The 24,180-nt window shown below is 34.9% G+C and overlaps 1 protein-coding gene across 3 annotated transcripts in view; it reads right to left on the bottom strand.

The window, feature by feature from the left end:
* Nucleotides 1-24,180, bottom strand: part of Fhit (fragile histidine triad diadenosine triphosphatase) — a 1,433,463-nt gene that overhangs the window by 921,120 nt on the left and 488,163 nt on the right. The window contains exon 4 of one of the 3 annotated variants that reach the window (XM_027951322.2): nt 18,219-18,301. The exons of the other annotated variants lie outside the window; for them this stretch is intronic. The gene's annotated coding sequence lies outside the window, so the exon portion shown is untranslated. The remainder of the gene's footprint in view (nt 1-18,218; nt 18,302-24,180) is intronic. 3 annotated transcript variants of the gene reach the window in all.

Genomic DNA, 24,180 nt, shown 5'->3' on the forward strand with positions numbered 1-24,180 from the left:
AGCCCTCATGAATGTCTTTCTATGCCATAAATGGTAATCTGAATCAATGTGTGTAAATTTTCATAACATTGACAAGTGAGAGTTTCTGTTTATGTAGTTATAATGTAATAAAATTTGTAGCTGGGCTTATTTAAAGGCTCATCTCTTTTAGAATATAGAGATATATAACTTTTTCACTACTTCAAAGATGAAATGAGCATCAATACACACAACTTAGCAATTATTTCCTCAGCATTACTTTCCAGAAGTAGCTTTGGACATAATTGGAGCTATTCCATTAATACTATCAAACTGCCCACAGGAAAGTTTACCAGGCAATATATGCAGATTTTCCTACACTCCTACATGCTGTATAATACTGAGAAGTACTGATTTTTTGAACTCTGGCCAGTATGAGAAAAATCTCATTATTGCTGTAATTATGATTGCTTTGATAACTAATGAAGCTGAAATTTTTATGAGTGTTTAATATCTCTTCCTTTGTGAATTACCATTCATATGATTTTTGAATGGTAACTCATAAAGTGTTTGAAATTTTAGCCTTTTTTTCTTTTTCTTATTCTAATTTGTTATATATGACAGCAGAATGCATTACAATTCATATTATAGAGCACAATTTTTCGTATCTCTGGTTGTATATAAAGTATATTCACATGACTTGTGTCTTCATACATGTACTTAGGGTAATGATATCCATCTCATTCCACCATCTTTTTTACCCCCATTCCCCCTCCCTTTCCCTTCTACCTCTTTGCCCTATCTAGAGTTCATCTAATCTTCCCATGCTTCCTCTCCCAACCCTACCATGAATCAGCCTCCTTATATCAGAGAAAACATTTGGCATTTGATTTTTAGGGATTAGCGAACTTCATTTAGCATTATATTCTCCAATTCCATCCATTTATCTCCAAATGCCATGATTTTATTCTCTTTTATTGCTGAGTAATATTCCATTGTGTATATACACCATATTTTCTTTATCCATTCATCTACTGAGGGACATCTAGGTTGCTTCCACAATTCAGCTATTGTGAATCATGCTGCTATAAACCTTGATGTGGCTGTGTCCCTATAGTATGCTGTTTTTAAGTCCTTTGGGTAGAGACCAAGGAGTGGATAGCTGGATCAAATGGTGGTTCCATTCCCAGTTTTCCAAAGAATCTCCATACTGCTTTCCACATTGGTTGCACCAATTTGCAGTCCCACTTGCAATGTATGAGTGTGTCTTTTCCCTCACATCCTCGTCAACACTTATTGTTGTTTGTGTTCTTAAGAGCTGCCATTTTGACTGGAGTAAGATGAAATCTTAGAATAGTTTTGCTTTGCATTTCTCTAATTGCTAGAGATGATGAACATTTTTTCATATATTTGTTGATTGGTTGCATATCCTCTTCTGAGAGATGTCTGTTCAGTTCCTTGGCCCATTTATTGATTGGGCTACTTGTTTTTTGGATGTTTAGCTTCTTGAGTTCTTTCTATATTGTAGAGATTAGTGCTCTATCTGCTGTGTGAGGGGTAAAAATTTGTTCCCAATCTGTAGGCTCTCTAGTCACCTCATTTATTGTTTCTTTTTCTGAGAAGAAGCTTTTTAGTTTGAATCCATACCATTTATTGATTCTTGATTATAATTCTTGCACTATAGGAGTCTTATTAAGGAAGTTGGGGCCTAATCTGACATGGTGGAGATTTGGGCCTACATTTTCTTCTAGGAAGTGTCTCTGGTTTAATTCCTAGATCCTTGATCCATTTTGAGTTGCATTTTGTGCATGGTGAGAGATAGGGGTTTAATTTCATTTTGTTGCATATGGATTTCCAGTTTTCCCAGCACCATTTGTTGAAGAGGCTATCTTTTCTCAAATGTATGTTTTTGGTGCCTTTGTCTAATATAACTGTAATTATTTGAGTTAGTCTCTGTGTCCTCTATTCTGTATCATTGGCCTACCAGTCTGTTTTGGTGCCAATACCTTGCTGGTTTTGTTACTATTGCTCTGTAGTATAGTTCAAAATCTGGTATAGATATGCCACCTGGCTTCACTCTTCTTGCTAATAACTGCTTTAACTATTCTGGGTCTTATTTTTTCAAATGAATTTCATGACTGCTTTTACTATTTCTATAAGGAATGTCATTGGGATTTTGATTGGAATTGCATTAAATCTGTATAGTGCTTTTGGTAGTATGGTCTTTTTGATAATATTAATTCTGCCTATCCAAGAACAAGGGAGATCTTTCCATCTTCTAAGGTCTTCTTTAATTTCTTTCTTTAGCATTCTGTAGTTTTCATTGTAGAGGTCTTTCACATCTTTCATTAGTTGATTCCCAAATATTTTATTGTTTTGAGGCTATTGTAAATTGAGTAGTTATCCTCATTTCCCTTTCAGAGGATTTTTCACTGATATACAGAAGTGCCTTTGATTTATGAGTGTTGATTTTGTATTCTGCTACTTTGCTGAATTCATTTACTAGTTCTAGAAGTTTTCTGGTAGAATTTTTTGGGTCTTCATATTGGCAGCAAATAGTGCTACTTTGCTTTCTTTTTTTCCTATCTATATCCCTTTAATTTCTTTCATCTGATTGCTCTGGCCAGTGATTCAAAAATTATGTTAAACAGAAATGGTGAAAGAGGGAATTCCTGTCTTGTTCCAGTTTTTAGAGGGAATGCTTTCATTTTTTCTCTATTTAGAATGATATTGGCCTGGAGCTTAGCGTGGATAGCTTTTATGAAGTTGAGATATGCTCCTGTTATCCCTAGTTTTTCTAGTGTTTTGAACATATATGGGTGCTATATTTTGTTGAATGCTTTTTGTGCATCTATTGAGATGATTATATGATACTTATCTTTAAGTCTATTGATGTGATGAATTACATTTATTGATTTCCATATGTTGAACCAACCTTGCATCCCTTGGATGAACCCTATTTAATCTTTTTGACATGTTTTGTATTCAATTTGCCAGAATTTTATTAAGAATTTTTGCATCTATGTCCATTAGCGATATGTCTGAAGTTTTCTTTCTCTAATGTGTCTTTGCCCAATTTTGGAATCAGGGTGTAGTATACTATGTGTAATACGACTATAATATACTATTCAGTCATCTCAGTCCTCAATATCCTAATTCATGCAAAGTACTTGGTTTCACTTATGTTGTGGATGTGAGGGTGGGAGAACAAAGAGCGGGAAGAAAGAAAAGAAAGTCTCTAAGGAAGAAACCAGGATTGTTTTGGTTGGAGATCTGTATCTTTCCTGCTTCCCTTCTTATCCAATAGGTGGGGTTGTCTGTTCTTAGTTGGTATCTCCGCCCTCAGGATGGTTGCGGTTACCAGGTTGTGAGGATTGGTCTTGGGTGCGGGGCATTTGGAGGTGGGGTATGGCACCTGCTGGTCCCATTGGGAGACTACACCTCAAGGAACTTCTTTGGGGTCTGCTCCTGTGATGTGGGCACCCAAGTCTTATCTCCTCATCTCACCTGTAGACCTCACAGTTCCTGCCCTCTAGATAAGTCTCTAAAGTGTAACTCCCTCACCCTCTCCCTTTCTACTTCCTAATCAGGAACCTTCCTCTCGGGGTCTTATGTGTTGCACTCTTGTGGCTGTGCACCTGTCACGGTGGGCTATTTCCTATTGGGAAGTCACTCTGCCAAGTTAGCACCTGCTGAGGATTGGAGAGGCTGGGATTAGAAAATGAGGGTATGAGTAAGTCCCATTTGTTGATTCTAGTTATTAACTTTTGTGCTATGGGCGTCCTATTAAGGAATTTGGAGCCCGACCCCACGATGTGTAGATCGGAGCCAACTTTTTCTTCTATCAGGTGCAGAGTCTCTGATTTGATATCTAGCTCCTTGATCCATTTTGAATTAACTTTTGTGCATGGTGAGAGAAAGGGGTTCAGCTTCATTTTGTTGCATATGGATTTCCAGTTTTCCCAGCACCATTTGTTGAAGATGCTATCCTTTCTCCATTGCATGCTTTTAGCGCCTTTATCAAATATAAGAAAGTTGTAATTTTGTGGATTGGTCTCTGTGTCCTCTATTCTGTACCATTGGTCCACCTGCCTGTTTTGGTACCAGTACCATGCTGTTTTTGTTACTATTGCTCTGTAGTACAGTTTGAAATCTGGTATTGCTATACCTCCCGATTCACACTTCCTGCTTAGAATTGCTTTTGCTATTCTGGGTCTTCTGTTTTTCCATATGAATTTCATGATAGCTTTATCTATTTCTACCAGAAATGCCGTTGGGATTTTGATTGGCATTGCGTTGAACCTGTAGAGAACTTTGGGTAATATCGCCATTTTGATGATGTTGGTTCTGCCTATCCATGAACAGGGTACATTTTTCCATCTTCTAAGATCTTCTTCTAGCTCTCTCTTTAGGGTTCTGTAGTTTTCATTGTATAAATCTTTCACCTCTTTTGTTAGGTTGATTCCCAAGTATTTTATTTTTTTTGAGGATATTGTGAATGGGGTGGTTTTCCTCATTTCCATTTCAGAAGTTTTGTTACTGATATACAGGAATGCCTTTGATTTATGCGTGTTGATTTTTCTCAGCAAGAGAAACAATAAGAGAGGTAAATAGGGAACCTACATCCTGGGAACAAATCTTTACTCCTCACACTTCAGATAGAGCCCTAATATCCAGAATATGCAAAGAACTCAAAAAATTAAACAACAAGATAACAAACAACCCTATCAACAAATGGGCCAAGGACCTGAACAGACACTTCTCAGAGGAGGACATACAATCTATCAATAAGTACATGAAAAAATGCTCACCATCTCTAGCAGTCAGAGAAATGCAAATCAAAACCACCCTAAGATACCATCTCACTCCAGTAAGATTGGCAGCCATTATGAAGTCAAGCAACAATAAGTGCTGGCGAGGATGTGGGGAAAAGGGTACACTTGTACATTGCTGGTGGAACTGCAAACTGGTGCGGCCAATATGGAAAGCAGTATGGAGATTCCTAGGAAAGCTGGGAATGGAACCACCATTTGACCCAGCTATCGCCCTTCTCGGTCTATTCCCTGAGGACCTTAAAAGAGCATACTATAGGGATACTGCCACATCAATGATCATGGCAGCACAATTCACAATAGCTAGACTTTGGAATCAACCCAGATGCCCTTCAATAGATGAATGGATTAAAAAACTGTGGCATTTATACACAATGGAGTATTACGCAGCACTAAAAAATGACAAAATCATGGATTTTGCAGGGAAATGGATGGCAATAGAGCAGATTATGCTAAGTGAAGCTAGCCAATCCTTAAAAAACAAATGCCAAATGTCTTCTTTGATATAAAGAGAGCAACTAAGATCAGAACAGGGAAGAATAGCATGAGGAAAAGATTAACATTAAACAGAGACGAGTGGGGGGAGAGAAAGGGAGAGAGAAGGGAAACTATGGAAATGGAAGGAGACCCTCATTGTTACACAAAATTTCATATAAGAGTTTGTGAGGGGAAAGGGGGAAAAAAAAACAAGGGAGAGAATTAAACAACAGCAGATGGGGTAGAGAGGGAAGATGAGAGGGAAGGGGAGGGGGGATAGTAGGGGATAGGAAAGGTAGCAGAATACAACAGTCATTAATATGGTATTATGTAAAAATGTGGATGTGTAACCGATGTGATTCTGCAACTTGTATTTGGGGTAAAAAATGGGAGTTCATAACCCACTTGAATCAAATGTATGGAAGATGATATGTCATGAGCTTTGTAATGTTTTGAACAACCAATTAAAAAAAAAAAGAGAGAGGAAAAAAAAAAAAAAAAGAAAATGAGGGTAGCTGGCTATTTGGTGTTCCAAACTGGTAGTTGCCCCAACAAAAGATGGTGATGGAGGTGACCCAAGATGGAGGCATGTGGAGCCCCACGTTGGTAGATGGGGGTCCACACGGGAGTGACAGCCATAGTTCCTGCAAGTGGGTAGCAGCTGAGTGTCCTTTGAGGAAGCGGTGCCTGGGAATTCTGCACCGGGTGTTGATGCCAGTGGTCCCCGTAAAGGCACCCGGGAGACCTGCAGAGGTGAGTCATCGGGAGCCAGGAATCCTGTTCTAATGCTAAGGCTCAGGGCCCCACATAGCACAGGCCCCATGCAGCATGGTGGCCATGATTCCTGCGGGAGCAGCTGCAGAGGAGTCCTCTAGCATTCTGAGCAAAGCAGTATTCCCACTAGTTGAGACCCGGTCATAGAGTGACACAGAATGCTCTAATTTTGGCCTATTTTTGTATGAGGTGAAAGTATTATCTTAAAATATAATACCACGAGGACTTAAGATAAAAACATATGTAAAAATTTATTTTTTTTTTATTGGTTGTTCAAAACATTATAAAGCTCTTGACATATCATATTTCATACATTAGATTCAAGTTGGTTATGAACTCCCAATTTTACCCCAAATACAGATTGCAGAATCACATCGGTTACACAAAAATTTAAATGTTACAGAGAAATATTACTATTTTAATTTTTAAAATAATAAATATTTAGAAATATTTAGGTAACACAATAAACAAAATTATGTATGTATGTGATATATACACACACACACACACACACAACACACAGGTATATAGTAATCGATATTCTCCCCCAGCTGTACTTCCTATTCCATTTATCATGATAACTAACAAAATCAAAACAATAAACAGAGACAATTATTTTTTTTATCCTTCCACATTCTTCTCTAGCTTCATATAGCATACATAAGGTTATATTGGCTATAGAGTCATCCTTTTCTTTTTAATTTCAATACATTCTTTTTTAAAAAAAAATCTATTTATTTTTTCACTTGTAGTTGGACACAATACCTTTATCTTACATATTTATATGGTGTGCTGACGATCGAACCCAGAACCTTGCCTGTGCTAGGCAAGTGTTCTACCGTTGAGCCACAACCCCAGCACCTAATTTTAATACATTCTTAATGTCCCAATTAATCACTGATTATTATTAGTTTATACTCTATAATCTAGTAATAAGCTATACTATTAGATTATACACTGATATATTATGGCCATGCTGGAATTCATGTATAGATGTATTTAATTATTTTACTCATTCATAATATTCTACAGTACAGTTATAATATTCAACAGTCTTTCTTTTTGATGAGCTTTTTGCTGATGTATTTTTCTTTTGATTGTTTTTGTAACTACAAACAATGCAGCAAACATCTTTGAATATATATTTTCATATAACATACTAATACTTCCCAAAAATAATGACATAGTGCCAGAGAGCAGGTATTTCATTGATTTTGATAGACATTTCCAAATTTATCAACATATGAAAAATTTTCATTTTTTACATCATCACCAAACATGTACATTATCAATAATTTAAAATTATATTATGTATTTAAGTGGAAAAGAGTATAATTCATTGTGATTTGAACTTGTATTTCTATGACTACTAGTGAAACTGAGAAGATTTTCATGTCTATTGGCCACTTAAATATTCCCTTCGGAATTATATCTTTAGCCATTTTTCTCAAATATGATGTATAACTCATTTGGTCAGTGTACAGGAGTTTCTATTTTTTTTAATATTTATGTTGTTCAGTCTGGTATGTTCACACCTTCAACTCATCTGAATGTTTTATGTTAAGAAATAGGTGCTAAGACTTATAACTTACCGATAAAAGCTAATTTTTACATAATTTATTTTATAAACATACCTTTTGCAGTAAATTTTAAAAAATCTTTTACAATATTTCATTCATTATTATATATTTGAATCTGTTTCTAACTCTCTTTTCTATTATATTCATCAAATTTTCTTATGGCAAACAACATACCATTTTAATAACAATGACTTTTCATTAAATTTTAATGCCTTGAAGAAAAATAATAACTTGTTACCATTCTGATGAATTATACTAGCATATATTATTTTAGGAGGGAATAACATTTTATATTATTAGGAAATTTTAGGGAATATGGTATGACTATTTTGACAAATAATGTTCCATCTCTTGATAAAATATTTTTCCTATAACAGCATTTCACTTTCCTTAGTATATTAATTACTCAGGATTTTTATTTTTCTTAATTACATAAGTGAATTTTTTATTTCTGTGAAAAATATTCACTTATATAAACAAAAAATATAAAAATTATTATTAAAACCATAAAGAAAACTTTGATTTTTTTATATTTACCTTATGGATATTTAGCATTCAGGTTTATTAGTAATAGTCTATAAGACAGTCTTAAGATTTCTAGGAATATAATCGTATCGTATAAAATAAAAATCACTTTTTTTCTATTTATATTTGCTTATTTTTGTTTTGTTTAATTATATCAGGCACAACCCAAAACACAGTGCTAAAGTAACTGTGCTAACAGAAAATGTCCATCTATATTTTTCCTGGTTTAATATGAATAGATTTTTTACTTCATGTATAATGTAATAATTGATGGTAGATTTTTGTAAAGATTATTTATTGTCCTTAATTCACTTTCTTCTATGGCTATTTCTGAATAACATTTAACAAATTCTGTGAAATTGTTGACATGTATACTGGGTTGAACAGAATCCCCAAATTTATAACGTTTAACAAATTCTGTGAAATTGTTGACATGTATACTGGGTTGAACAGAATCCCCAAATTTACAGCTCTCTGGAATCTCAAGTGACTTTATTTTGAAATCAAATCTTTGTAGATATAGTTAGTTACATTATAATAATTAGATCAGAGGTTATACTGGACTAGGGTGGGCTATAATACAATGATCGGTGTCCTCATAAGAAGAAAAAACAGACATCCAGACACCCAGGGAGAATGCCATGTGACGATGGGGGCAGAGAGTATGTGTCCACAGGTCAAGGAATGCCAAGGACAAGCAGCAAGTGTAAGAAGGTAGAGAAAGTCCAGGCAGGCGTACCCTGAGAGCCTTCAGAGACAGCATGGTTCTGCTGGCACCTTCATTTTGGACATCGAGCTTCCAGAACTGATGGAGAATGAATTATTTTTCTGAGTTAACCAGTTTGGTAGTTTGTTTTGACAGCCTGAGTAAACTAACACAACAAAATTGGTATCACCACATCATTTTGATGATTTAATTTTCTCACATGATTAATGGTATGAATTTCCAGTTATGAACAGGTTTGTAGTTTTGGAAATTACCTCTATTTCAAAACTTTTATTTTCATAAGCAGATAGACCTAGATTACTGTTCTATTATATACTTAAATATATAATTATACTGTTATAAATAATATACTTCTACAAATAAATATGAAATGGGTATAAGATATTTTTTTTAGATCCATTTATGTAAGGTTTGGAAATAAGCTCATTCTAGATTTGTGCAATTAAGGCTCCTTCCCTCTTTCTCTGAGGTCTTGAATTGCTTGATAATCAAAACTTGGATTCAATTTAGCTGTAAAACCATCTGGGCCTGGTGCCTTTTTTAGTGGTACATCTTCAATAATCTTCCATTTGTTTCTATGGATATTGGTATTGTTTTTACTTTGCTTATGTGAATGTTGATTTTATATACATATATAAACATAGAGACCTATATCATCCTAAAGAATCAAGTTTTCTTCTAGATTTTAAAATTAAGTCAACTTATTTACCAGCATTGACAGGCAGAATTGTCCATGAAGCTTGGAGAGCATGTATACCCTTCCTCCCACACTACCACATGAGGACTGATTCAAGACACAACAATCCTCAAGAAATAAAAAGAACTATTCTTCACTCGAAGGTATAAAAGTTGCTCTTACCCATGGTTAGAAGTGCTAAAGAAATGCATGGGGAAGTTTTCATCTGAATCATCAATACTGTATTACAAAAAAACTTAGAGGGTTAGTCTTTAAGTCACTTAAGATTCCCCAGGAGTCTCTCGGAAAAACTATATAGAAAACTTCTTGACATTTTCATTGAGCTATGATAAGGCTCTCATTTTTGAGACATTTGACAAAATAAAAAAAAGAATTATTCTCACACCTACACACATTTTAAAATATCTTCAACTCTTCTTCTAAGAAACAATATTCTCTACAATTCTCCAAGACTTCATACTCATATGCTTTTATTCATAGCAGATGGAGGAAATTAGAGTAACATATTTGCTCTAAAATCATTAGTGCTGCATCAGCACTTCCAATCTAAATGGCATTTCATTGTTACACTGAGCAAGAGTTTGCTCTAGGCAGAAAGAGACAAAAAACATATTTTAAAATGAATCTTTTTCACAATAAGAATTTATATCTTAATTTCTTCAACAACATCCTATTTGGATTTTAATCACAAATCAAAGGAAGAAAAAGAATGGTATAACTTAGTCACTGGTCCTACTTTGCCCACCATTCAGGTCTCTGAAAAATCATCATAGCTTCTTCTAAAAAATAATGATCTTTAAACTTAAAATCAACTCCTTGGTTGCTTGGAAGACTTGGAATGTATTTTTACTTCTCAGATATCTACTTGCTTTCATAAAATGCCTAAAACTGGACTATCTGCTTGGAAAGCTTCACATGACTGCCATTCTACCCCAACAGCCTTGTGTTAAAAATGTACCAATCCACAATCTTTACTATATCAGTTGCACCATGGATTTAGAAAAAAAAAAAAACTAAGATAGTTCGTACCTGCTGCCATAAGACCAACTGGAGAGAGTGATACTAGAGAGCAGCAATTGTATTTTAAATTTCTATGCTCTATTACAATGTTCAAACTACCTTCATGTCACTTTTTTTATTTTATCCTCAAAAAAATCTATCATGGATGCAGGATGAAAGAGGAAAGAGACATAAACAGAACTTCAGAGATGAAAGCAATATTAAAGATATCAATAATCTTCTTTACAGATAAGAAAATAGAGACCAAAGAAAAAGGAAGACCTTCACCTTATATTAGAGTGAAGCAAGCAAGGCAGGTAAATGACGGCTGGTCACAAGAGTTTCGAAATGGAGTCACAAAAACGAAACAAGAAAGAGAAAGATGAAGGAAATGAAGGACACTAACTTCGATTTAATGTACTTTAAAAAAAGTGCATCTATTGAATTAGAGTTTGAAATTCAATGCTGGCCTCTCAGGACCACTTGGTTATGGCGATTTTATGCCATTATCAGATCCCTTAGAGAAAAGTACAATTTTGAAACCCAGACCTTCCAGTAAGTACGTGGAAGCCTTTGAATTACACACTGGCGTAAGTGTACATAGTCTAACATATATAGACAAAAAATATATATTTCATTACATAATTACTAAAAGGAGACTATACATCTTACAGCTCAACTAAGAAGCTTGCGAGCAATTCCTACCCACCAACCCTCAATCTGTCCTCCACCCGCACCCCAGCAAATCCCAGGAGATCATCTCAATACTGCAATTTACAATACAAATTGAGTACATTAGGGCTATTATATTTCCTGTTAGAGCAGCTGAAAACTCTACTTCAAAAAATACATAGGCCATTTTCCTACTAGCTTTTATTCAGTAGACATTAGCCATTTTTCATGATGCAGTCCAGAATGTTCTTTAAAATCTACATTTAATATATAATAATTCTAATAAGAGGGGGTACTATAGAAAGATGCAGAAGTGAAAACATGAAAAGTGAAATTCTTATAAAGAGGAGAAATTCACAGTGGTGTTGAAAGATCACACCAGGGTTAGAGGACAAATCTCTGTCTCAGAATGAACACTTAATTTATCGTCAGAACGCACAATAATAACCTCGACATTTCAAAACTGCATTTGTGTCACCTTTAAACGCCTGGGCATAGAGAATGTAAAACACAGTGTCTGACACATCGTGGAAAGTTTTATGATTCTCCTCAAAAAAGGAAGAACAAATATCTCTATTTCTGTTCTGGATCTGCACAATATATACTTGCATCCCATTTGCTCTGATTCATTTACATTTTGCTGAATTCTGTTTTTGTCCATTTTCATCATTCAAGAGATTAAAAAAATTTTTCAACAACAACAAAAAGGCCTCAAAAGATGCTTTCAGATGAAATCACAAAGAAAAGAAGCACAAGAATTAGAGAAGCAACATCCCGGTTATACAAATTGTGGCAGTTATGTCTCTTCTCTTCTTGGCCAAGAATTAATTGTATGGCTGAAATTAGACATCAGCCTGCTCCATGCAAAAAGGAGCCCAAGCAGGAAGCAAGCTCTTTGAATAACGCTTCCTTCTTATTCTTTTCACATGGATACATTTTTGACATTTCCCTCAATATTCCACCCAGTTGCAGTGTGACTATGACAAAAGATGTCTGTAGGCATGACTGGCACATCTGTGGTGAGTGGCAGGGAATGGAGATAGGCAACAAGTCCCTTTAGTGGCTCCAAAAGCCCACAGGCGTTCTGCAAATCTTTTGCATACATGCTCTAAGGAAAAGATGTGGAAAATGGAAACCGTGATGACAATTTTAATCATTTGACAAGCAATTCTATGATCTACTATAACTTTATAATGGCAAAGCCTCTGACACACAAGAGACTGACAGGCATACATTCTCCTCTGCCTCTCAGTCTCAGTTTATTTGGGGGTTTGACACAGAGCTCTACAGGGATGACCTTAGTACAGTATTTATATAATCTATCCAAGGACAAACTATAAATGATAAAATCTGACTAAATGGGATTTTATTGCTTTTTTTTTATTTCTGGACTCCAGTCACCTTCTCCCCCTTGAGCCCTAGAATTTATTCCTCAGAGATCTCAGTTGTCATAAACAGCTCATTTGTAGTCAGGGCAGCAAAAAGTTCTGCCTACAAGGTAGTAATCGAAGTCAAATCTCATTTGGAAGTGCCAATTACTCTTCTGTCTTCCCTGTTGAATGGCTCCTTCATATAAAAATTATCTATCATTTTTAACTTCACCATCTTGGAAACTATTATTTTAAATAACCCTAAGGGTTGGCAAGGATGCTGGGAAAGAAACAATCCCAATAATGCCAATGAGAATGTAAACCAGGACAATCCTTTTGGAAAACAATGTGCTATTATATAACACAATATTTTATCCTACTAACATTAATTGGAGGACACTGTTTTTTGTTTTGTTTTGTTTTTTTGCCTACTCTAATTGGTGTGGCTTCTTGTTCCAACTTACAAAGGTAGGAAAACTTAGATAATAAATCTAGAGGTGAGTATTTATTCCTCCTTATCCTTTTTTCATTCTTTCTTAAAAGTTATCAGGGCCTACTTGAATTATAGTGCATTTTTTCTTTTTTTAAATTTATTCATTTTAGATATACATTACAATAGAATATATTTTGACATATTTATATAGACATGGAGTATATCTTATTCTAATTAGAATTGGGGTTTTTTTGTACATGATGTGGAGATTCACTGTGGTATATTCATATACATACATAGGAATGTTGTGTCAGATTCATTCCATTGTCTTTCCTATTTCTATTCCTTCTCCCTTTTCTTCATTTCCCTTTAGACAAATGAACTAATCCAATGAACTTCTATTCTAACCCCCTCCCTTGTTTTGTTTTAGCATACACATATCAGAGTGAACATTCATCCTTTGGTTTTTTGGGATTAGCTTATTTCACTTAGCATAATAGTCTCCAGATTCATCCATTTACCACCAAAAGTCATTTTTTATGACTAAATAATATTCCATTGTATATATGTACTACACTTTCTTTATTCTTTCATCTGTTGAAGGGCACCTAGGTTCGTTCCATAGCTTAGCTACTGTGAATTGAGCTGGTATAAATATTAATGTGGCTGCATCACCGTAGTATGCAGATTTTAACTCCTTTCGATATATAACAAGTGGTATATAACTGGGTCAAATGGTGAGTGTATTCCTAGTTTTCTAAGGAATTTTCATACTGCTTTTCACAGCAATTGGACCAACTTATAGTCCCACCAGCAATATATGAGTATGCCCTTTCCCCTACATGCTCACCAACATTTATTGTTACTTATACTCTTTTTTAAAATATAATAAGGGAAACAGCTAAGTGAGAAAAACCTATAAATCTATATATATTTTTTTTCTCCAACCAAAATAGACTAATATAGCATCCTAGGTCTCAAAAGACGGAGCCTTGAAAAATAATTGCCTTTCAAAAATGCTAGAAATATATATGTATACATGTCCATGGACCATTCAGCTCATAATTAAAGAGAAAAAAAAGTTCTTGATGAAAAGTTAAGGAATTTTTTCCATTGCACTGGCCAAAAGCTGTCAGTGAAGATATGTGTTTGTTCTCTTTCCCAAATGCCTGTTTCTTCTTGAGGTATTTAGCATATACAAGAGTACTGGGTGCAGACTGTCAAATCCCTCCTATTTTTGAGTTGCTTGTCAAGTTTCCAGTTAGAGTTCAGAAAATTTCAGCTTCCCTTCTTGACACTACAGGTAGAGTGAGCTGGAATGTGATGTCTGCTCTACCTTCAGGGTCGGGTTGCTGTAGTGCTCTGTGACAGGAAATCCCGTAGGTAGAGCTCCTGGAGGTGGGTTTAGGACTAGGTAGGTTTCAGGTTCTCTGTTCTGAAGATTTTAAATCAGTGCACCTCCAGGGCCCAGCACCTACGGGTCCACACTGAGAGACCCTACCCCAGGAATCTCGACTGGTTCCACTCACGCCGCAGAGCAGCCAATCCTTTACCCACTTTGTTCCCCGTGGTATCTCCTTTCTTGAACTCTTGGGTTGAATCCCCAGACTCAATCACTCCTGCTACTGCCCTTTTGAATTCCTGGCCAGGCTCAGCACTCCCAGCCAGTCCTGTGATCCACCAGGACTCAAGGGGTAGGGAGCAGCTGGAAGGGTTTCCATGACATGTATTCTGCTGCATCTAATTTTCTCCTGGCCTTCTAGGCACACCCTGTGATGTGCAGCATGGGTTGTCAGGCCTGAGTTTTGGATCCAGCTCAGGTTTGCCAGGACTTGGCACCCATAGCTGCTGCCCCAGCTGTATGACAGCAATATGGCTTCATCCTCTGTTCTCCATGGGCTATTGGGAGAGGCACACCCTCTTTCCCACACAAGAGTGTTGTGCAGCACACCTTTTGGGTCATTCTAGCACTTTCTTTGATTTATGATCTTTCCATATCAAGATACACCACAGGCCTCCTAATAATGCAGGCTCCCTTTAACCCACTATCCCTCCACTTTGCCCTCAAAGGGACCAGTAGGCACCAGCAGAGGGCAGGGGATTTCTTCCTTATTATATATCCAACCTCCTGAGTCCCCAATCTCCTTTGAATATCCAATATTAATTCCCAGTAAAGTCCATCCCCCTTTCTTTTTCCACCCACTTTACTGAGAAGTTGCCTTACCTCCCGTCTTGGTTTCATGCCAACCTCCTGTCTTGGTTTCATGCCAACAGAGCAGCCTGGAAAGCCACCCCCTTTTTCTGCTTTCTTGACTCCAGTCTCATATTTTTAATAGCCTTCAAAAACTAAAATTGTTAATGCCTACATGGCATTGTTATGTAAATATGATAATTATCAATGGTTTCCACATTTGTCAACTATTTAGTTGTTTTCAATTGTGGGTATCATAAACAATCCTCTGAAGACCATCTTCATAAACACATTTTAAACTCATATTCTGCTTATTCCTTAGGAAAGATTCCTAGACATTGAAATATAGTAGTTAGCAAAGCTTACTTTCAAGTATAACATTATACTAGGAATTAAGGAATTGCTATCAACAGGCCAATTTCTAAACTAGAATCCTGGTTGACCATAACTTATAAGGAGAAATATATCTGGTAACAAAAACTGACCCCGCTCATTTCCACTAACAACATCAAATCATATTAGCATATATGAGTAAGTCACCATTGACACAGAAAGAAGAAATCAGTCCTACCAAAAAGACATTTATTTCAAGGAAAGGTAACAGCTTGCTGTGTCGTCTTCTGACCCAGCAAAGTGCCCCTCACCAAGTCTATTTGTGTACAAGATCCAGGAACATGTTCTTAACATCATTGGTTAGCATGGATTTGCCTCTCTATTGAGAATTGATAAACAATCCAAGTTCATAAAACTGGAAAGTCATAATACAGTGCTATCATGTTCTGGTGTTTTTAAACCTTTTACCTTTGGTAGCTTTGAAGACAGAAATTTCTTTTTTTACATACCTTTTTATTATATTATCTGCTTTACCTCTTTTTTTTTTTTCAACAAGTTGACAACATTTATTTCTAAGTGAAATTCCATCTTACTTACACCTACATGTATAAGACAATGAATAACATAAAACCAATTACCCTTCAGGAATGAAAAATAAAAAAGACAAGTTGTTTCTAGGAAATGCTTCTGTATTACACCTACTATCTCACATCTGTTTTACCTTGAGATTAGCTTTCATTGGTTTTCTTTATTATTATTGTTGTTGTTATTATTATTATTTTGGCAGAAATGGGTGTCCTTAAGGAAGCACTCTATTGCTGAACTATATCCTCAGCCCCAGAACCTTCTGTCTTGATTTTGATGTAAAGGAAAATATGATTGCCCCTTAAATCAAAATTCCAGATTTTAGGAGCCAATGAACAGTTGTTGCGTACTGCTTGTTATGATAGTACTTATTGGCAAGGAAACAGTATTTCCTAAAGCTTATTCCATGGGGAAAACATTTTCATGATCAAAAAATTTAGGGAAGAGTGAGAGTTTAGGAAAGTTCAAGTTGAATTTTGAATGTGTTAGTATGAACTGTGAATCTCCATTATGGGCCATATCTGGGAACATTTCGAAACATATTTACAAATTATTATTCTTTTATGTTGCCTTTGCTTTCTGGCTGCTTCATGGAGTTTCCGTAGAGCATTTCAAGGGAGAACATTCTACGGAGCATGCTCCAGGAAATATTCCTCTAGATAGCAGCTCTCCAACATTTGAGTCTCAGGACACTTTTATACTCTCAAGAATAGTTGAAAGCCCTCAAAGAGTTTTTAACTTTGTGGGTTATATCTATATATACTTATCATATTAGAAATTAAACAGAGAACTTTCAAAACACTAATAATTCATTATAATAACTATATTAGGGGTTAGGACCATATCTCCATGGTAGAGCATGTGCTTAGCATAGACATGGTCTTGGCTTCAATCCCTAATGTAAATACATACATGCATACATACATACTAAATTTGTTACATGTACATATACATAATACATTTTCCAAAACATACAAACAAAAGAACTAGTGAGAAGAACCATGTCTCATATTTTGAAATTTATTTTACTATTTAGCTTAAAATAAAACAAGTAAATTCTCCTATCTGCCTCTGTATTGTGTGGTGATGTATGATTGTGGTTGAAATATACCAAGAAAATTCAGGAGAAGTATTTTTGGCTTTTTCGAATAACTGGATATTTTCTCTCGTACTGTGTGAAAACTTGACAATGGAGGGTTTCTTTAATTGTTAGCTGATGTGTACATTCTGAAACCATTATCAAGAAGATCTTTCTACTCTCTTATGTGAAAATCCATGTCTATGTGGCACTTCGAATGGATCCTCTGTGCAAAATTTTGTTAATAGTACACATTCTTTTGATCAAAAATATTGGCTCACTACATTATGCTTATCTTTCAAATGTTGACAAATTTCATTATATGACATAAAAAAGAATTACTTTTGTTAATACCATCATTGATCTCATCAGGAAAGTCTTTAAGAATTGGGAAGCTGTCAAGCTTATGGTGGTAGACACGTTTTCCACATTTTGGATTTTTCTTGAAAATCTCAACTGTATCATTGGCAGCCCATATGTCCATTGGTTTACTTAAAGTGACAGGCTCGTTTTGTACATTCATTTGAAAATATCTGTCTATATATTTCAGTAGTTCCTATGAATTTTTTTTAAAAAAGATGGTATTCTGTATGAACAGTTCTTAGTTCTGATCACCACCCAATCTCACAAGGGTCTTCCTTGAGATAGTCATGATACTTCAGTACACAGCAGCAGCTCTTTATGTTTGCTTATAATTTAGCACACAGTCCTATAAAAAAATTGTACTCAACTATCAAAATTTAATCAAGTTACTAAACTTTACTGTTTATCAAGGATATTCTTCAATGAAATTGGCTTTTATTTTTTTTTAACAATAAGTATGTGGTGGTAAAGAATAAATGATAAATAGTCTAGTTTGGTGACACTGTGTTAATTCATGCTATGGTCCTAGTATTTTTACCTGCCATTACTTTTGTGCCATTAGTAAATGCTACCACAGTGAAAAAGACAAATAACAACTTAGTATTATAGCAATATAATTTTTACCTTGCAGATTTCATGAAAGGGTCTCAGGGATTCTCAGGGCTCTATAAGCCACCTTTTGGGAACGGTTGCTCTGGACTCAGAGTCTAGTTTGACAAAAATGATAGAGACATAAAGTAAAGTTCTAATCACCACTTTATAGTTTATCCTCTGGGCATGTTAATTCACAAGTTAGGTCCATTGTCCTGCAATGTTCACCATCTTTTCCTTATAATTTAAAGTCAATGAGTCCCTTCAGATTATGTGTGCAGGATCGATGCCTCTTCCAGGCAGTCATGGCCATGGAAAATCCATTTGACCTGCTCACAGGCAAAGACACTGCTCCTCTTGATGGATACATTCCTAACTACAGCATGAAAAATGTTATGACTGATCTACAACAAGGGTATGCAAGAAGATCTTTGGAAACAGCATGGTCTGTTCACAGCTTGGGGGTTCCCCACCCTATGTGGCCACATGGCATCTCTGACAAGGAAGGTGTGGCCAACTCAATTCTACCCCCTAAGTCTTTATCCAAACAAGTAGCCAAGAGCTCCACTTAATTAACCATCCATAGAATCTACTTACTTTAAATCATATTTCTAGAGTCATGACTCTCAAAATATGATTCTTAAAACATTTATAGCAAAATCATGTGGAATACTTGCTTAAAATTCATGTCCCTAACAAGTCGGGACTGGTGCATTCCAGCACTCATGCTGGCACAGGAAGAGCAAACTGAACAGCTATCTACATGCAAAAACACATTGGAAGGCAAGTCTTAACAATTTAAAGAAGACTGAAATTATAATAAGTATCTGATGACAAAAATATGAAAATAGACATCAATGAGAGAAATAAAACTGGAAAATGCACAAATGTAGAAATAAAACAACAAACTCCTGAATGCAAAATCAAATATCATGAGATAAATAAAAATGGAAACACAACATACAAAAATGTATGGAATACAGCAAAAGCAGTTCTGAGAGAAAATTTTGTAGCCATAATCCTACTTTTAGAAAGAAGATCCCAAATAAGCACTGAAGGTTAACCTCAAGGAACTAGAGAAACAAGAACAAACTAAGTTCAAAGTCAGCAGAAGGATGGAAATAATGCAAATCAGAACAAAAATGAATGTAATAAAAACTAGAAAAATGAAAGAAAAGACCAATAAAATGAATAGTTGGGTTTAAACAAAAGTGACAAACCTTTAGCTAGTTTAAGGAAAAAATTCACTAACATGAGAAATGAAAAAAGAGATATTACAATTGATACTAAATAAGAGACTACATGCCAACAAATTTGATAACCTAAAAGAAATGAATAAATAGCCTCCCAATACTTATTCACAAATAAATGGAAAATTTAAACAGATCAATAATGAATAAGGAACTTGAATGAGTAAAAACAAAATAAAAAACTCCCAACAAAGAAAACCTACTAGCTTCACTGTTGAATTCTACCAAACATTTAAAAAAAATAAACACCAATCCTTTTATAAAACTTCCCCAAAAAGTTAAGGAGGGAATACTTCTAAACTGATATTACAAGGTCAGAATTACCCTGATGCCAAAGCTAGTCAAAAACACAATAAGAAAATTACAGTTCAAAAGCAGGGAGGAAGAGCAGGAAGAAAAGATTAACATTAAACAGATACATGAGGTGGGAGGGAAAGGGAGAGAAAAGGGAAATTGCATGGTAATGGAGGGAGATCCTCATTGTTATACAAAATTACATATAAGAGGTTGTGAGGGGAATGGGAAAATAAACAAGGAGAGAAATGAATTACAGTAGATGGGGTAGAGAGAGAAGATGGGAGGGGAGGGGAGGGGAGATAGTAGAGGATAGGAAAGGTAGCAGAATACAACAGTTACTAATAGGGCATTATGTAAAAATGTAGATGTGTAACCGATGTGATTCTGCAATCTGTATTTGGGGTAAAATTGGGAGTTCAAAACCCACCTGAATCAAATGTATGAAATATGATATGTCAAGAGCTTTGTAATGTTTTGAACAACCAATAAAAAATAAATAAATAAAAATTAAAAAAAAAAAGAAAATTACAGTTCAATAGTTGGAGTTGGAGAATATCATGCTAAGCGAAATAAGCCAATCCCACAAAACCAAAGGCCGAATGTTTTCTCTAATATGCGGATGTTAATTCACAATAAGGTGGTGGGGACACTAGGGAAGAATAATGTTACCTTAGATTAGGTAGAGGGAAGTGATGGGAGGGGAGGAATGGGGTTGTGGGGATAGGGAAGACAGTAGAATGAAACAGACATTATTACTATATATATATATGACTACATGACCAATATGATTCTGCAACATGGACACTCAGAAAAATGAGAAATTGTATCCCATCTATGTATGATATATCAAAGTGCATAAATGCATTCTACTATCATGTATAACTAATTAAAACAAATAAAAAATTTTAAAAATATCTGATGAGCATAGATGCAAAAATTCCATAACAAACCACTATCAAAGTGAGTTCCAAATACTAGCCTCTTTAAGGGATCACACACCTTGCACACCTTGATCAAGTGGGATTTTTTTTTCCTGGAATGAAAGAATGATTGAATTTATGCTAATTAATTAATGTGATATACCACACTAACATGATGAAGGGTAAAATCATATAATCATCTCCATAGATGCAGAAAAAAATATGACAAACTTTGATGCCTTTAATGGTTAAAAACATTCTCAATAAATTAGGTAGAGAAGGAATGTATCTGAACATAATTATGGCCAAGTATGACAAGCCCATTAATAAAACCATACACAATGGTGAAATGCCAAAAACCTTTCCTCTGAGATCAGAAACAAGACAAGGATGCCCACTCTCATCACTCCTATTCAAAATAGTCCTGGGGGTTCTAGCATGTACAATTGGGAAAGAAAAAGAAAAGAAATCCAATTAAAAGTAAAAATTTCCTTGTTTGCAGATAACACAAACCTATTGACGTTAAACCCTAAATATACCATAAAAAGGCTCAGAAAAGTTCCAAGATACAGTATGATTATACAAGGACCAATAGCATTTCTATTCATTAACTATTTGAATAAGAAATTGAGAAAAAAATATCACTTACAATAGTATAAAAATATTTAGAAATAAATTTAATCAAAGGTGAAACATCTGTACAATGAAAATCATTAAACCTTGATGAAAGAAACTGGACAAGATATAAACCAATGGAAATAAATTTATTGTTCATGAATTCAAAGAAAAATATTGCTAGAATGATCTTATGTTCAAAGTGATCTACAGAGTCAATGCAATCCCTGCCAAAATATCAAGGACATTTTTCACAGAAAAAACATCTCAAGAATTCATGTGGCACAATATATACCACAAATACCCAAAGCAATCTTCAGTCTAACGCTCTCCCAACTGAGCTATTTCAGCGGCCGCTCCCAAAGCAATCTTGAGCAAAAAGAAAAAAGGCATAGGCATCACCCTACAGGTTGAAAATCTCTAATCAGAAAATCTAAAATCCAAAGTCTGAGGACTGACATGACATTCAAAAATTTCAAATTTTGCAGTATTTCAGATTTTCAGATTAGGAATATCTGAACAGTAAACTCTATGTAAGTATTCTAAAATCTGAAAAACTCCAGAATCTGAGATACTTCTGTTCCCAAGCATTTCATATAAGGCGTACCCAACCTTATTCTGGAGTTCAAAATATACTACAAAGCTATAGTAATCAAAAGCATGGTATAATACAACAACAGACAAGTGGACTAAGAACAGAACAGAGAGCCCAAATATAAATCCACACATATTTACAGTCAACTGAATTAGACAAAGGTATCAAGAACACACATGGGGAAAGGACAGCTTTTACAATAAATGGCAGTGGGTAAATTGGGTAATCATAAACAGAAGAATGAAACTTATCACAAACCCCCATAATAAACTCAAATTGTATTACAGACTAAATATAACAACTGAAACTATAAAATTACTAGAGGAAAACATAGGGGAAATCTACATGATGTTTGTCTGGGCAAGGATTTTTTATTATTATTTATATATGATCCCAAAAGTATAAGCAGCAAAAGCAAAAATAGAACAATGGGATTATATCAAACTAATTCTTCATAGCAAAGGAAACAATCAAAAGAATAAAGAGACAATCTACAGAATAGGAGAAAATATTTGCAAACCATACATCTAATAAGGAGTTAATATAGAAAATATATAAGGAACTCAAATAACTCAATACTATGAAAACAAATTACCTGACTAAAAATGGGCAAAGGTCCTAAGCAGATGTTTTTAAAGGAAAGCATACGAATGGCCAATAGGCTTTTAAAAAATGCTCAACATCATTAACCATTAGGGAAGTGCAAATGAAAACCCAATAAGATGATATCACCTCACACCTGTTAGAATGTCTGTCCTCAAACCACAAAAGGTTACAAGTATGGGAAAGGATGAGAAGAAAAAAATGCCTTTTATTTCTCATACACTTCTGTGGGAATGTGAATTAGCACAGTCATTATGGAAAATAGAGTAGAAATCCTCAAAAATTTGAAATAAATCTACTACATGATCCAGCAATCCCACTTCTGGGTATGTATCCAAAGAATATAAAATAAGAATCTTCTTATTGGTACATAGTTGGACTCATTGTGATATATTTGTACATGTGCATAACATAATTTGGTCAATGAAATGAGTATCTTGAAGAGATACTTGCATTCTCATGCTCATTGTAGCATATTCACAATAGCCAAGATATGAATCAATTTGAGTGTCCTTTCATGATTCATTGGCTGATGAATGGATAAAGAAAATGTGGTATATATACAATGGCATACTATTCAGCTTTTAAAAGGAAATTCTGTGATTTCTGACATGAATGGACATTATGCTAGTTAAATAAGCCAAGCCGGGAAATGCGATTACTACATGCTCTCATGTAGGTATAGGTTCTGAAAAAAATTGAACTCATACAAGTAGAGAGTAGAAGTAGCTACTAGGGAATGTGAGGGAACAGAAGGTGGATATTGGTCAGAGGGTACAAAATTTCATTCAAATAAATAAGTTCTGGAGATCTATTATACAGTATAGTTACTATCAATAATAATAACTTCATAATATAAAAATTGCTGAGCAGTTAAAATCTGTTTTCACCACAAAATAATGATAGGTATGTGAAGTGATAGATATGTTAATTAACTTGATTTAATAATTTTGGAATGTATACTTATATCAAAACATCACATTGAATACTATAAATACTGGAAAATACTGACAATGTTTATTTGTCAAATATAGTAAAGCTGAAGAAAATGCATATTTCTACAATCCAGATTAAGCTTACTAAAGCAGAATATCTGAGGATGAGGCAGGGATACCTGAACATCAAAAAGGTTGTATACTGTACACCTTGCACAAAGGTATACAGTTTCCCAAGGTTATAGCTTGGAAGTTACGTTTTTAACAATTTATGTGAATCTTGGCTATATTAGAATCTTAAAGAGTGTCCTACCTAGTACAGCTCTTCTTAAACTATGTGTGTCTGAATTACCTGTCTAGAATTGAATACATAGATGTCTGAGTGCCAGGCTAAACCTAATTAGAATCTCTCAGGCAGAAGCTTAAGCATCTGTATTTTCAAGAAGCTTCATGGTTGGATTCCACTTGCCCACCAAAAGGTGAGAGTCATTTTCCTAGATGAAAAATGCTAGAGTTGATTAGGAGAGATCAACTCTACAAAAGCTGAACACAACAGACAAACTGACTGCTCAGGAAATTCAGACATTGCGTAGGCACAGTTTATTCAATAGCTATAAATTCATATTTTAAAATAGACCAATAACTGTTTTATAAAAAAATGCAACTCTTTACCCTCCTCTGTTAGTAATGCTTGTTTTCAATCTTTCAGTATAATATTGAATTTCAACCTTGTATGTTATTCCACCAACATCTTGAAATTTAGTTAGCCAGAATTTTCCG

This window comes from Marmota flaviventris, chromosome 1, assembly GCF_047511675.1.
Source record: "Marmota flaviventris isolate mMarFla1 chromosome 1, mMarFla1.hap1, whole genome shotgun sequence".
Taxonomy (NCBI): Eukaryota; Metazoa; Chordata; class Mammalia; order Rodentia; family Sciuridae; genus Marmota; species Marmota flaviventris.